Source organism: Maylandia zebra, unplaced genomic scaffold (assembly GCF_041146795.1).
Source record: "Maylandia zebra isolate NMK-2024a unplaced genomic scaffold, Mzebra_GT3a scaffold11, whole genome shotgun sequence".
Classification (NCBI taxonomy): Eukaryota; Metazoa; Chordata; class Actinopteri; order Cichliformes; family Cichlidae; genus Maylandia; species Maylandia zebra.
In genome coordinates, this window is record NW_027490041.1 from 4,911,882 (window position 1) to 4,924,158 (window position 12,277).

Sequence of the window (12,277 nt, forward strand, 5' to 3'; positions counted from 1 at the left end):
CAGGTTGTCTTCCCAAATTGACTCAACTTTATTCACAAGTACAACAGTTTATATAGAGGGTAAAATTCATGAGACAGCAGATTATCAGTTTAAACCAGTACAGACCAAGATAAGGCAGTGTCTTCCTGCCCATGGGTGAAGAAGCATCCTTTGTGTAGTTTATTAGTTCAGCTACAATTGTGATTATCTCAGCAACATATTTTCAAGGCACAAAACGAAGAGTTCTTACATTAGTGAAATCTGAAACAAACCATTTGGCCTTCAACAGGCGTCTAAAAGATTAAGAAACTAATGTAGCTGAGGGAGTGATCTCTGTGGTATTTCAACCTTGTACCAGCCTGTGATTCTCACACATCAATTCTTGGGTCAAAGAGAAAAATAACTAAAACAAAAGGGGCCTTATTGAATGACAGAGTTTTCCTGCATAATGTCACTATAAAACAATATCCAGTAAATGCTACCATGGTACTAAAATACCTAACAGTTCCCCTCTTTTATTATTTTTAAAAATAATAACTCAAATAGAAAGGAAAAATCACAAATGTAATAACATAATATAAAAAGCAAATCATAAAATGTAATAGTTCACAACCTAATGTTCAATATACACATCAGGAACATCATTGGTAACATCTGGCACATCCTCAGGATCAATTTGTGCTAATTGCAAATACATTGAAGTAGCTGTACTAGTAGCTATACGGGTTATCATTGAGAATGTGGCTTGCAGAAATGTGAACAGGGTTGCACTTTACAATACGAAATAGTAAATAAAAATCCTAAGGTTAATGCAGTAGATATGATTAATAACCTAAATATATAAAAAAGACAGTTCTTTAGTCGTCTCCTGGCCTGGTCCCAGGTTCGAGAGACACCGTATAAGCGTCGTGTGATGACAATGGGCATTTCATTTTCTCCATTATCAGGATGAAACGAGTCTATCTTTATCAGGTTAGACATTGTGTGGTACTCTAGGCTTTCTGTTCCTGCTGGATGTTCGAGTACCTTGTTGTTGTTCAGGTGGGGGATCAAAGGGCTTTCTGAGTCTTGGCTCTTTCCGACGTTGTGTGTTAATCAGTGATTGTGTGTGTGTAGGTGGATTGGATCCGGGCGCTGGCTCGCCTGAGTCGTCATCTATAGGTGTATTTAATCCGGGCGCTGGCTCGCCGGAGACGTCATCTACTTGATCCGACGCCTTAGGTGGTTTGGTGGGGCTGGTCTTAACCCTGCTGGCATGAATCCACTGAGGTTGTCTGTCTGTGAGGATGCTGGTTCTTCGTCACTGCCAGTACAGTCTGGGGCTGGAACACGCGCGGCCTCCCAGAGTGTCCTTGGTTTTAGTGACTTCTCCAACACGCATCTCCTTGTCTCCACTGGTGGAACTGTGGAGGGGAAAGGCTGAGAGAGACAAACTTTCTGATAGTTATTATTCAGTGTTTCTACCAGGTTATGAACATAGTCAGACAATGCAGTGTCTATGTCCCCTTCCAATAGCGGTGCCCCTCTGGAGGCTGACCATGGTGTTGGAAACGGTCTTCCCATGATTATTTCAAATGGAGATAATTTGGTTGCTGCGGATGGAGTCATAATGTATGAAATGGAAAATCTGGTTGTGGTAAATGCTGATGTTTTGCTTTTGGTTTTCCTACATTAGTTCGTGCACATGTTAGACAGGTTGCTAATATGCGTTTTACTGCGTGTGATGTTTTCTTGATTACAAATCTTGATTTTATTGCTCCTATTACCCCTCTTTGTCCGACATGACTCACACCGTGAAAATGGCGGACAAGGATTGGCAGTAGTGAAGATGGGAGGGCAATCAAACCCTCAAGGTTTTTGTATAAGCCGTCTCTGTTATCTAAGGTACAATCATTACTTTCCCAGTAAGTGTAATCTAAGGCAGAGGCTTGCTCTTGTATGAATTTTAGGTCAACATTTGTTTCTAAATAGTCTGGGAGCGTGACAAGTGGCAGCTGTAAAGGCAAAGATAATACTTCCCTTCTGGGTGGTTTCTGTGAGGCAGCAGCTGCTTTCGCGGTTACGTCTGCAAGAGCATTTCCCACTGCTTCGTCTGTGTCAGCCGTGCTGTGCCCCTTCGTTTTAACAACTGCAATTGCCGATGGCAGCTGTATAGCCTGCAAAAGTCTTTGAACAAGGTCAGAATTAGCGATCGATTTTCCATCAGCAGATCTAAATCCTCTTTGTCTCCACAATGTGCCAAAGTCATGCACCACACCGAATGCATAACGGCTATCAGTGTAAATTGTTACCCGCTTATCCACATGTAACTCACAGGCGCGTATTAAAGCCATGAGTTCTGCTTTTTGTGCTGAGTGAAATGGTAATGAGTGAGCCTCTAGTATGATGTCAGGCACTGTTACCACTGAATAGCCACAAAGAAATGAGTTGTCACTCGGCCTTGAACAGGACCCGTCCACATAAACCGTGGCTGAGTCTGGGATAGGTGTTTGCTCTAAATCTGGACATGGTGCTGTGGATTCCTGTATACGTGTCATGCAGTCATGATCGTCAGGGTCGTCTGAACCATCCTGTCGGTCAGAAGAACACAGCATAGGATCAATAAATGTGCTGGCGAATTGGGTGTGCTGCTCGCTTTTATAGTGAGATTTGCATATGTTGTGTAGTTATGTTTGCTAGAATGGTCGTGACCTGGTGATTGGTGTGTAGAATAGTGTCATGTGAGAGTGTAAGCTTCTCGCAGTCCCTTATCATGATAGAGCAAGCTGCTACTGCTCTCAGGCAGGCCGGCATCCCCTGAACTACTGCTGGCAGCACCTTTGAGTAGAAGGCTACTGGACGGTAGCCACAGCCATGCTCTTGGGCCAATACACCTGCACAGGTTGTGCCGTTCTCTGTGACGTACAGGTGGAACGGTAAGTGGTAGTCAGGCAGACCCAAACAAGGGGCGGAGGTCAGCGCTCCCTGTAATGCATTGAAAGAGGCAGTCATTTCTGTGGACCACAGTATTCGAGGAGGCTTGTCTTTTTTGCAGCATTCACGCAGAATGTGGTCATGAAAAGAACAGTCTGGTATCCACTGTCTGCAATAGTTCACCATGCCTAGGAAGGACAGCATTTCTTTCTGTGTAGTGGGCTTAGGGACAGAGGTCACAGCTTTGACCCTGTCTGTAGTCATGGAACGTTGTCCGTGAGACAGTGTAAATCCCAAATATTGAACAGAAGTCTGACAGTACTGCATTTTCTTTGCTGATGCTTTGTGGCCAGTCTGTTGGAGGTGCTGGAGAAGCATGTGTGTAGCAGTTTGACATAGTTTTTCACTTTCAGCACAGAGGAGGAGATCATCTACATACTGGATCAGAGTACAGCCCTCTGGAGGAGTGAAGCCGTCTAGGGTAGCACGTACCACCATTGAGAAAGCCGCAGGGGTAAGCGAGTCCATGTGTACTGCTTATCTCTATGTGTAAATGCAAATATCGGCTGTGTGTCTTCATGCACAGGTACTGAGAAAAAGGCGGAGCACAAATCCACCACAGTAAAATGTGTAGCTGTTGCTGGAATAGATGTCAGTATGCTGGGGACATCTGGGACAATAGGCGGCAGAGGCATAATGACTGCATTAACTTGCCTTAAGTCTTGTGTGAAACGCCATACGCCAGGTTTGTTAGGCTTTGGCACAGGATTGACAGGAGTGTTATATGGAGATACTGTGGGCTTTATTACTCCAGCTGTCAATAAATCTCCTATGATGATGTCTAAGGCTGCGGCTTTTTCAGCGGAAATGGGATATTGCTTGACATATACCGGCTTGTTGTTTTTCAGCTGAGCATGATAAGGTGTACAGTCAGTAAATCCTACATCATTCTCACCTCTTGACCATAATGTCATGTTTTGATATTCAGCTGGCAATGTGACAGCAGAGATAGTACAGTGTATGGGGTAGGTTAGATCTATGTGTTGACATGGTGCAGTGATGTCATAGCCTATGTCTGAGTTATGTGACAAAACCACTGTTTGGCCTTCACTGGTGTGAGCAGTTATCATGTTGTTGAACAGTGTGAGAGAAACAAATATGTGGCTTCCAGGCATGGGGCTACCTGGTAACGGTGTTTGCACATGTTTTTGACACAGAGTGTGACGTGGGATACCAGTCAGATGGATATTGAGTTCATTCTCCGCTGAGGCGTCCAGCTGACACAGAGGCTGTTCCTTCTCCATGGTGTCGGTGCATAGGGCAGAGAAAACATAGCTGTTATCAGTATCTGCAAACATTTCACCCTTTGTGTTAAATGAAATACACAAGTTCATTTTTGCCATTAAATCTCTTCCTAATAGATTCACAGGCGAGTTTGGAATAATTATGAATGGATGATATGTAATTTCATCTGGTTTTGGGCCCCAGCGTGTTTTTAGAGAATGAGTTTTGGGGCATTGCACTAGAGTTCCGTGTATTCCCATGGTGTTGATGCACACAGAGGAAACAGGCCCACTATAGAATTTTCCAGACAGTGAACTTTTAGTGGCTCCACTGTCAACTAAAAAGGAATAAATCTTTTCACCTATCTCTATATCTAACATGGGCAAGCTTTCTGTGTTACGGGACAATTGCAAATGCAGCATCGTGTGTAGTGCTTCACACTGTCCCTCATCATCACCTGGGCCTCCCTATTGTCGGTCCAGTCTTTCGTTATCATATGGGTGGGGATTAAAATGTGGATTATAAGGTTGCTGCCTAAGTGCAAAGGGGCCGTTTCTTTGATGTGATTCCTGTCTGCGTTGCCAGTTACCTTGTCTGTAAGAGCTCTGCTGACGCCTAGTGGCAGGAGCCGGTCCTGTGTTTTGTGGTTGAGACCTACGTGCTGCTGATTTGCATTCCGTCCTCCAGTGTCCTATTTTTCCACAATAAAAACATACGTCTCCACTCCTATCTCTCCTTCTGAAATTTCCCTGCTGCGCTTGTTGAGGGGACGGGGCCCCTGCATACATCATTTTTTCACTTTCCTCTGAGCCTTCAACATCAAAATTCAACATCATCTTAACACTTTTAGCCTTCGTGCTGTTGGGGAAAAGATCTGCACCAGCTTTTGTTTTGACAAGTGTGATAAAGTTCTTTATTTTCATGTCATAGAGATTATCAGTGGCAGTCAGCTTCAATAGTTGTGAACATTCTGGATGAATATTGTTTAAGAATGTTGTTATGAAAATCTGATCATTTCCTCCTTCAGGCATGCATGCCTCATTAGTCCAGCAGTGTGTGAAACGTTTCATAAACACTAGAATGGATTCATCTGGCTTTTGCTTACACATGGTTACTGCATTTAAATCAATTTTATCTCTAGACATTGTGAGCAGAAATCTCTTTAGATTTTGAAAAAAGGCTGTGATTTTGTCATCATTTATCCACAAAAACGAGGAGGTGTTGGCTGCTTGGTCATTTTTAGGGTCTAGTTCCTCTACTTCCTCAATAAGCTGAGATTCAGTCACACCTGGGATTCGTTGACATAATATATATCTATAGTCAGGCCCACCCAAGTGGTGGTATCTGGTACTTCTCTGTAATGCAGAAACAAAGGCTGTAGGATTTTGTAGAGGATCGGGGAGTTCTTTAATGGTTGCTGCTAACTCTGAAATTTTAGGGGGTTGAATGCAACACATGTCCCCTATTATCATGAACGGGAGGGAGGTGCTGACGTCATTAAATTGTGATCCCTGCTTTTCTTTATAACGGGTGTTTTTGTGGGGGCCCTCTTGAGTTTTTTCCTCTTTTTTCTGCTTTAAGTAGTTCCTTATTAAATTTCTGGTGTTAGTTATTGCTTTTGGCACAGTCAAACCATTCGCTACTCTAGTGTGGCGCTGAACATGATTATCTATGACAGAAACGGCTTCCTGCAGTTCGGCTTCCGTACGTTCAGTTAAAGGATCTTTCATGATTTCCTCACACTCTGCCATTAACTGTTTTGTTTGCTTTTTATGTTCCTGTAACTCTCTTTCTCGTTCAGTGTATTCTCGTTCCTGTCTTTGATCTAGGTTAAACCAGTCATCTTCTTCTGATTTAGGTGTCATTTCAGTGCCTTCCTCACTCTTTTGGGATTCTGCTGTGTTTTTTAATCACTTTTATATTTAAATATATTTAAATGTTCATTTGCTATTTATCTAGGGATTGAAGAGTAACGCAATTTCTATTCTCCGTATGTCCTGTACATGTGGCAGAATCGACAAATAAAGTTGACTTTGACTTTGACTTTGACTTTGATATCAGGATATACGCGCTGATGACGTGCAGCCGCCGCAGCAGCTATTAATTCTGTTTTTTCATCATAAGGCGGCGGAGCCGTAGGTTGAACGGATGGGCATATAAGGCTAGTTTTTTCTGCAGTGGATTTACTAGAGCCTGCACTGGCTTGATTTAAAGCATTTACGTCTGGCTCGGGTCCTTTTTTCCATAGTGGTAGCATGCGATTGGTCACATCACGACATTCTATCATATATTTTTTACAGGACTTTTTAATCAGCCTACTTTTCTTATCACAAATAGTATTTAACATTTCTACTGACCTGTTTTCTGGCGATAATCGTTCGGGATAGGGCTCCGGAAATACATTAGGATGCATTAAAGTTATAGTTCTTAAGTTCGAGACGAAATCAGTCACGTAAGCACTTCCGCATGTTCTGGATACGTAATCATGGAAGTCTTCATTGATTCGCGAGCGTGGGTTAAACGTAACCGGAAGTGGGAGTCGTACTGAGCCGCTATTTGTGATTTTATATTTTATTTTTTTCGGTTTTACAGTTAATTTTGATTTTTTATCGGACCCGTCTAAGGTCTTTGAATTATTCTGACCCATGGTCAGTGATTTCCAGAGGGGTTTAGACGCTTTGAAGGATTTAAGTTAGTTTTTATTTTTGCTGTGGCACACCTGAGGTTACTTGATTTTTTGCTAGCAATTTTATGTTTTTAGTGAGCAACTTCTCACTTTTTAACGAGCAACTTCTCGTTTTATGACCCCAGGCAACTTCCTGTGTCCTTTCTGCTGGTGAGCAACTTCTTAGTTTATGACAGCAGGCAACTTCCTGTGTCCTTTCTGCTTTTATTTACAAAACAACAGGCAACTTCCTGTGTTTCTATGTGGGCCACTAAATAAGGCTCCTCAGTGTATCCCACTTGTTACTATGTGGGCCACTGAAGAAGGCCTCGTCAGCGTATCCCGTTTCTATGTGGATCACTGAGAAAGGCATAACACAGTCTTATAAAATAAAAAGACAAGTGCCTACCTTCGTCAGGATCCCACTTCTGACACCAAAATTGAAGGAAACTGTTTCCAGGGCCTACTCCGTGGATCGGCTTCCTCCGAGGCGTGGACGTCTATCAGCAGAGAATGTACCTTCACCTATCAGCAGAGAATGTCCCTTAGTCTGTAACACAGTCAAATATATTCTCAAGTAATATTCAAGCATGCCATTCAGCGTGTTAGTACGAGCAGCTCGGGAGCAGCTTGGGAGAACAAGAAAACAGAGACTGCTTCAGGTTGTCTTCCCAAATTGACTCAACTTTATTCACAAGTACAACAGTTTATATAGAGGGTAAAATTCATGAGACAGCAGATTATCAGTTTAAACCAGTACAGACCAAGATAAGGCAGTGTCTTCCTGCCCATGGGTGAAGAAGCATCCTTTGTGTAGTTTATTAGTTCAGCTACAATTGTGATTATCTCAGCAACATATTTTCAAGGCACAAAACGAAGAGTTCTTACATTAGTGAAATCTGAAACAAACCATTTGGCCTTCAACAGGCGTCTAAAAGATTAAGAAACTAATGTAGCTGAGGGAGTGATCTCTGTGGTATTTCAACCTTGTACCAGCCTGTGATTCTCACACATCAATTCTTGGGTCAAAGAGAAAAATAACTAAAACAAAAGGGGCCTTATTGAATGACAGAGTTTTCCTGCATAATGTCACTATAAAACAATATCCAGTAAATGCTACCATGGTACTAAAATACCTAACAGTATTGTTTCAGTGTCTGAGTTTTCCTTGCAAAGAAACATCTGGAATTTAACAATACATATTTTAAAGCTGTTTTCTCCAAAGGGATTTGTATTAGTGATGGTAAATTTGATTCTTTTTACCGAATCGAGTTTAAATGAGTCACTCACCAAAATGAATCGGGTTTTTTAAGTCATTTGAGTCTCTGAGTCAGTTGCCCAGAGAGTGCCAAAAATGTACTTTTTCTCTCAAACTTAATTTGTTTTTATTTTCATGTAAATCCTACTGCTACGATGAGTGACTGAAAAATAAAAACAACTATTTTATAGAGCAAAAAAGAATAAGATTTCTAAATTGGACATTTATTTTTGTTTATGTTATTAGTATTTCCTCTTTATCATCTTTGCACAAAAACAAAGTGTAGACTGAATGTTATATTGCATCAGTCAGACTATCAGGCTTCATCTCAGATGAAGGAGTGACTCTTCCGTGGTAACAAACTGTGAGTTTCAGCAGCTGAGAGGCAGGAGGGAAGGGTGAGTGAGTGGTCTTGATGCATTCTCAGTCTAGACTAGACTAGAAAGAGGGGCGCTGCTCTTGTGGCGACCAGCAGGTTGTCTCTCTCTGTCAGTGTCAGTGTTTTAACTTATTTTATTTCATTCTTTTATTCCTTTATATATATTTTTTTTTGCCTGAGGAAATTCTATAGCATCGGCTTGTGCTTTGTGGAACTTCTTTTAACGAAGATGGGTTTTTTATTTCGCATGATTTTATTGGCAATCCTGACGGTTGTTTGGAGTCATTCCTTTACCATCAATAATCCTGGCTAATGTGCAGTCTCTGAGGAGTAAATTGGATGAACTGCATTTGAATGTCGCACACTTGCGTGGCTAAAGGGATACATGTCTAATGGCATTCACAGAGACTTGGCTCAAGGACTCTGACCCTGATTGTTCTCTGGAACTAAATGGCTTCGGGTTTCCCATACGTTTGGATCGAGACCCCGGAGCTACCCAGAAATCTCAAGGAGGAGTGTGTTTGTATATAAATCAGAAATGGTGTAAAAATGTGACCGTTCGTAGACAAGTGTGTCTGCCTGACATTGAGCTCCTCTCTGTGTCTTTGAGGCCGTTTTATCTGCCGAGGGAATTCCCACAGATCAACGTCACCATTGTTTACATCCACCCTAAAGCGAATCCTAAGAATGCGACTGACACCATCTCCATTTTTTTCCTAATAACAAACCATGGTCTTCAAAAGGTCTTATGAGGCTGATTCATGAAAGGAAAAAAGCTTTTATTGAAGGGAATATCTTGAAAGTTAGAGAAATTAGGAAGGAGATCAGATCAGAAATTAAAAAAGCCAAAGTAAAATACAAGGATAAGGTAGAGGCGGAGATGGGTAGCAATAACTTAAGGGTGGCCTGGGCAGGCAACACATGACTGGTCACTGTTACAGTGACTGTAATAAGATAAGTCTTCCTGGTTTTAGTTCAGACTCTCAGTTAGCAAGTAGAGAAGCTTATAGACCCTCTACAATTTGCATACAGGCCTCGTAGACGTGTTGATGATGCAGTGGTCACTCTGTTGAACTTCCTTTATCGCCATCTTGATGGCGCCAAAGCTCATGCTCAGCTCTTATTTATTGATTTTTCTTCAGCTTTTAATACTATCCAGCCACATCTTTTAGCTGATAAACTTCTTAACCAGTTTACACTTGATCTTAATCTCGTTGGTTGGGTTTTAAACTTTTTAACTGACAGATCTCAGTGTGTGAGAGTGAACGGCTGTTTTTCCAAACAGCTGAACTCTTCCACTGGCTCACCGCAAGGTTGTTGTCTCTCTCCTCTACTGTATATTTTGTACACTAATGACTGTCGCAGTACACAGGCCAACAGGCATTTCATTAAATACGCAGATGACACAGTCATTGTAAGCCTCCTTCATGGTGAAGAGGATTCCCATGGGCCTGTTGTGGATGAGTTTGTTTCGTGGTGTGATCAGTCCTTCTTAATGATCAGCACCTTGAAAACCAAGGACATGGTTATTGACTTCAGGGAGACATCCCCTCATCCTGCGCTAACAGTGGTAAATGTGCAGCCATTGAACTGGTGGACAGTTATAAGTATTTGGGGGTTGTTCTTGATAAAGCTCTGTGCTTTGAGTCACATCTTGCTGCTACAGTGAAAAAGGTTCAACAAAGACTTTTTAAGGAGGTTGAGAGGTTTCAATGTTTCATCTGCAATGATGACTCGTTTTTTATAAAAGTTTTATTGAATCTGTTTTAACTTTCTGTATCATTGCTTGGTACGGTAATATGTCTCTGAATAATAAGACCAGACTTAACAACCTGGTTAAAGTGGCTGGTAAGATTTCAGGGAGGTCTCAGGTCCAGCTTGTGGACTTTTATAACAGGCATGTGCTGAGGAAGGCGACCTCTGTCATGTTGTGTTCAGATCATCCTCTCTTTAATGATTTTCAACTGCTTCCATCAGGTCGTCGTTATAAAGTGCCTGCAGTGAAGACAAAGAGACATAGATTGTCTTTTGTACCTACTGCTATTATCATAGTTAATAACACTGAACCATATGTGTTGTTGCCATTGCACATTGTACTTTTTTGATGAAAAATCTAGGTTGTTTTCTCAGGCTTATATTATATTATATTATTTTGGAGTGTGTATGTGATGTGTTGGTTGCCTGTTTGTTTGTTTGTACGGACATACTGCAAATCAATTTCCCATTAGGGACAATAAAGTTACCAATAACCAATAATCATCCAGGTAAGTAAATCTCCAAAAGTTGATTCTGTTCATCTGGACGTAGCGTTTTGTGGGAGAAATGTTTCATCATCATCCAGGTGACTTCTTCAATCTCGGCTGACTGCAGGTTTCAATCTTATCTTATCTTATCTTATTAACAGTACATTTGCATAATGACTGAAACCAGCCCACTGAAGGAACAATGGGCTGGGAGGTCAGTTCCTTAATCATAATTATGCAAATTCTCATGACCATTGATCAAAGCCCACTGATCAAAGCCCACTGATCAAAGCCCACTGATCAAAGCCCACTGATCAAAGCCCACTGATCAATAGCCATGAGAACCATTCACAGAGAGTTGGGGAATGGCTGCAATCACAGCATTTTAATCATTATTTTAAAGGCTGTAGATTGGAGCCATTGCTCTAACAGTGTACAAATGTAACAGGGCTTGGTGCTGATGCTAACAGTGCTAGCTGCTTCAGCCTTTATTTACACATTATAAGCACATTTCGCTTATTTTAAACAGTATATAAAACAGCTAGTACTGCTGGGACGTTATATTTTCACAAGCTAACATGAGCCAATCAGTGAGATGTCTAGCCATGACAGTTGTATGTTGCTGTGAGAAGAGCCGGGCTACATACAGTGATGATAGTGTTAGCCATGTTAGCATTTAGCTTCTATGTTTTTATAGTTTACACTTCTTGTTTATTGCTAGCTGCTCTGTTTAGTTGCTTTAGGGTTTCTTAGTTTACTTTTCCTGCATTATTTTGGTAGTTATCGTGCTTGGTGTCATAAGTTCAGTTTGACTTCCTCCCCTGACATTGTCTACATTAGTTTCAGCTGTGGAAGGATTTATTGAGTGTTTTCTATTTCTTCCATTTGAACAATAGTGGTGCACTCTATGCTTGTAGCTGATGTGTGCTACGTTCTTCTGTCAAACAAGATGGCGCCTGTGTTTGGCTTTGCCGCCGCTGCAGCTTGCTGGAGGCAACAATGTAGTTTTTCACTGTCGTCAATCATTTTTTGTAATGTCATTTTTGCTCTTTTGAGTTCTGACTTAATTTCTGCTGCTTTAAATTATGATTGGGAGATACTGTTAACCCTTTAAGGCCGGTCAGAGTGGGAACGCTCAGTTTTGCGTAACTATTTTTAAATGCCTGTAGATCGGCAACCACACAAGCTAGTGCAATAATTTTTATTTTTGCATGTGAAACCGGAGTTGTACTTACATCTTATGTATCCAGCTTATCCTAGGTCACCGTTTCCTTCCACACATAGCTTTGCAAAAGTTGCATGAAAAGCACTTGCAGCAACAAAAAAGTAATATTCCAGAAACACGCTTTGCCAATCCGATCAGATGTTCATAGCACTTCCTACGTTGGAATAGATGTCAGCCCAAACTATCGTATGTCCGCCATTACCTGCCCGAAACCTGAAGTGACGTCGTTTTTGCGAAAATTCTAGTTGTTTGTTTGTTTGTTTGTTTTTACCTTGAAGCCTACACTGGTGTTTTTAAAAGTCATGTTTGAGTTTACCCTTTCAGTATAGTT

The 12,277-nt window shown here is 41.4% G+C and overlaps 1 protein-coding gene and 1 long non-coding RNA gene across 2 annotated transcripts in view; one reads left to right on the plus strand and one right to left on the minus strand.

The window, feature by feature from the left end:
• Positions 1-12,277, plus strand: part of LOC143416083 (uncharacterized) — a 188,722-nt gene that overhangs the window by 112,323 nt on the left and 64,122 nt on the right. The gene's annotated exons all lie outside the window — the stretch shown is intronic.
• On the minus strand, positions 5-7,982 carry LOC143415921 (uncharacterized). Its single transcript, XR_013096350.1, has 3 exons — positions 7,251-7,982; positions 1,168-1,398; positions 5-1,122 (listed from the first exon to the last, which is right to left on the minus strand). It is a non-coding gene; the product is annotated as an uncharacterized LOC143415921 (long non-coding RNA).